A 4,464-nucleotide genomic window follows, 5' to 3' on the forward strand; every position below is an offset into this window, starting at 1 on the left:
TTGAGCCCAAGTTGGTGGCAGCTCGCTAGGGAGTGGCAAGAGGTGGGAAGTTTAGTCCCACATGGAAAGTTGGGAGGAAGTTAGACCACCTTATAAGGTGGGTTGTTCCACCACTAGTAAGTGAGTGAGAATAGGAGTGCTACACGCGCGCTCCTCCTCCTCCTCGCTCGCTCGTCTCGACACGTCACGACGCGACGCGACGCGACGCGCCGCGCCGCGCCGCGCTCGTGGTGAGTGGATTGAGCCTCGAACCGAGACTTTCCTTACTGTGGGCTATCTGTAACCGACTCGAATCGTTCGTGCGACGTGGGCGTGGCCCACGTTGCCTAGGGCATCTAATACACGAGTTAGGGTTTCCACCTCTCTCTGCTTGCGCCGCCATCGTAGTCTACTCCATCCCGCGCGCCGACGTGCATCGGCGAACGGGAGAACAGGTCTCCGGAACCGCTCGTCCTTGCGATCCTGTACGGGAGAGGGCGAATTAGGTTTTTGGCGATGGATGTTGTACCGTTTGCTCTGCTACTGTTCATGTTGATCACTGCATCTAGTATGTTCGAGTTTCACATGTTAGTAGTTACTTTCATCATGCTTTATATTCTGGAATTAATCATGGAAATTGTGCCTAATTATCCAACAATCCAAAAACCTAATTGTAGGCAATTTCCTGAGTTAACAATGGCTGGTTTTTCCGATGCACTGAGGCCGGATAAGTTTACCGGTGTGCACTTTAAGAGGTGGCGGTATAAGGCCATGCTCCGGCTTACTCATCCGAAAGTGTTCGACGTTGCGATGGTTTACCTGAAGGAACTATATCTGACCAAGATCGGAACAAGTTCAAGGAAAACAATACTCTCTTCGTCGGATGCGTTCTAAGTATTCTTGCTGATCGTACGTGTGATGTGTACATGCACTTAACGGATGGTAAAGAGCTACGGGATGCCTTGAATGCTAAGTTCGGTGCAACCGATGCGAGCGATGAACTGTACATCATGGAGAGCTTCCATGACATCGGGATGGTTAACAACCGTTACGTAGTCGAACAAGCTCATGAGATACGGTGCATTGCGAAAGAGCTTGAACTCCTTAAGTGTGCCTTACACGACAAGTTTGTGGCTGGATGCATCATCGCTAAGTTGCCCCCTTCATGGAGGAACTTTGCCACAACTCTCAAACACAAGAGACGAGGAGATATCGGTTGAAAATCGATAGCGTCTCTTGATGTTGAGGAGAAAGCTCGGGCTAAGGATAATGCGAGAAAGGAGAGGGTCGGTCTAGCGCCAACATGGTGCGAAGAAACCTTACGACAAGAACAAAGGGAATAACAAGCCCTCCTTCAATAAGCCTATGAAGACTACAACCTTCAAGAAGAAGAAGATGATAAACAAAGCGGATCCGAGACTGCTTTACACGTGGAGAAGCTGGCCACTTTTCTAAGGACTCGTCCGGAGAGGGCGGACCGCAAGAAAAAGGGGAGGCAAGTCAACACGGTGACCGCTAGCAATGCTTGATGGGTACGGTAATCTCTTTTCTTGTTCTTTCGGTATTTCAATCTCCATGTTGGTGGATTGATACGGGTGCTAATGTTCATGTGTGTGCTTGACATATCCATGTTCACTTCTTACCGAGTCGCCGGGATTCTTCAGTCTTGATGGGGAATGGGTCACATGCTTACGTTCGTGGTGTTGGCACGGTAGATGCGAAGTTCACTTCGGGGAAGATCGTGCGGGTGAGGAACGTGCGGCATGTCCCTACTATGAACAAGAATCTCGTTAGCGGCTCCCTTCTATGCGAGAGATGGGTTTAAGGTTGTTTTAGAGTCGAATAAAGTAGTTGTTTCCAAGTTTGGACAATTTATTGGTAAAGGCTATGAGTGCGGAGGCTTGTTCCGCTTTTCGCTTTCGATTTCAGTAATAAGTACGTGAACCATATTTGTGGCAATGTTAGTGATGATACCGAGTGTTTGGCATTCTCGTTTATGTCACATTAATTTTGGTTTAATGTCTCGGCTATCCGAGTTTAAGTTTAATTCCGAATTTCACCATTGCCAAAGGTTCTAAGTGCCATAGTTGTGTGCAATCAAAGCAACCTCGGAAGCCTCACAAGGCGGTCGAGGAGAGAAACTTGGCACCTCTAGAACTCATACATTACGATCTATGCGAGATGAATGGTGTGTTGACAAAAGGTGGAAAGAGATATTTCATGACATTGATTGATGATGCGACTAGATTTTGCTATGTTTATTTGTTGCGAACTAAAGATGAAGCTTTAGACTACTTTAAAATTTATAAGGCCGAAGTTGAAAATCAACTAGAGAGAAAGATCAAGCGTCTTAGGTCGGATCGTGGTGGCGAATATTTTCCTAAAATCTTTGATGAATTCGTGAGGAACATGGCATTATTCATGAGAGGACGCCTCCCTATTCGCCCCAATCAAACGGGGCTGCCGAGAGGAAAAACCGCACGCCTGACTGACTTGGTGAATTCCATGTTAGCCACTTGCTGGTTTATCAAAGGCATGGGGGGGGAGGCTTTATTGACTTCATGTCATGTCCTGAATAGAGTTCCTAACAAGAATAAAGATAAAACCCCTTACGAGGAGTGGACTGGAAGAAAACCATCACTTTCGTATCTGCGCACATGGGGATGTTTGGCGAAAGTCAATATTCCAATCACTAAGAAGCGCAAACTCGGACCAAAGACGAGTGGATTGTATCTTTCTAGGTTATGCTCCGCGGAGTGTAGGATATAGATTTTTAGTAGTTCAATCCGAGGTACACGATATGCATGTTGATACTATTATGGAATCTCGTGATGCAACATTTTTTGAGAATATGTTTCCTATGAAAGATATGCATAGCATTGCTAGAATTTCTCTCGAGATAATTCCTGAGTCTAGTACATCTAATGAGTATTTTGAACAATCACATGAGAATGTTGCGAGAAGGATGACAATGAAGCTCCTAAACGGAGCAAGAGACGAAGGATTGAAAAATCCTTTGGTGATGATTTCATTGTGTACCTTGTGGATGATACTCCCACGTCCATTGCGGAGGCATATGCATCTCCGGATGCGGATGAGTCGGAAAGAAGAACTGTCCATAATGAGATGGACTCGATTCTTTCTAATGGAACTTGGGAGCTATCGGAACGACCCCATGGATGCAAGCACTGTGAGGCTGCAAATGGGTGTTCAAGAAGAAGCTAAGACACGATGGTACTATTGAGAAGTACAAGGCGCGGCTTGTAGCTAAAGGCTACACACGGAGAGAAGGCGAAGATTACTTCGACACCTATTCACCTGTCGCTAGACTTACCACCATTCGAGTACTACTCGTCCATGGCTGCCTCCTATGGTCTTATCGTTCATCAAATGGACATAAAGACGACTTTTCTTAATGGAGAGTTGGAAGAGGAAATCTATATGGATCAGCTTTGATGGGTTCGTAGTAAAAGGTGAAGAAAGAAAGGTGTGCAAGTTGCTGAAATCTTTATATGGCCTGAAACAAGCACCTAAGCAATGACATGAGAAGTTTGATGAGAACTTTGACTTACGTAGGCTTTGTTGTCAATGAGGTCGACAAGTGTGTTTACTATCGCCATGGTGGGGGCGAAGGTGTTATACTATGTTTGTATGTGGATGATATTCTGATCTTTGGTACAAACATGAAAATAATACACGAGGTCAAGTCTTTCTTGTCAAAGTGCTTTGATATGAAAGATGCGGGAGAAGGCTGATGTGATTACGAACATCAAGGCTGATTAAGAACGAGAGTGGGATTACTCTAACGCAATCCCATTATGTTGAGAAGATCTTGAGCCGGTTCGGCTATTTTGATAGCAAGCCTTCTTCAACACCTTATGATCCCAGTGTGACACTACACAAGAACCGGAGGATTGCCATAGATCAATTGAGATATTCTCAGATCGTTGGCTCACTCATGTACTTAGCGAGCGCGACTAGACCCGACATATCTTTTCGTTGTTAGCAAGTTGAGTAGGTTCATGTCAAACCCGGAGTGCGATCATTGGCATGCACTTGATAGGGTCATGCGCTACCTATGTGGTACAATGAGTTATGGGATTCACTATTCGGGGCACCCGAGTTGTGCTTGAAGGATATAGTGATTCGAATTGGATCTCGGATGTAGGCGTGATCCATACGCCACAAGTGGGTATGTATTTACCTTTAGAGGTGGCGCGGTGTCATGGAGATCTTGCAAGCAAACCATATTGACGAGGTCAACTATGGAAGCGGAACTTCTTGCTTTAGACACAACCACTTTGTTGAATCGGAATGGTTGCGTGAGCTCTTGATGGACTTGCCTGTGGTTGAAAAACCTGTTCCGGCAATCCTTTTGAATTGTGACAATCAAACTGTAATTGTCAAAGTGAACAATTCTAAGGATAACGCGAAGTCATCAAGACACGTCAAGAGACACTACAAGAAAAGTTGCCATGGCCGACG

Source organism: Lolium rigidum, chromosome 5 (genome assembly GCF_022539505.1).
Source record: "Lolium rigidum isolate FL_2022 chromosome 5, APGP_CSIRO_Lrig_0.1, whole genome shotgun sequence".
Lineage (NCBI taxonomy): Eukaryota > Viridiplantae > Streptophyta > Magnoliopsida > Poales > Poaceae > Lolium > Lolium rigidum.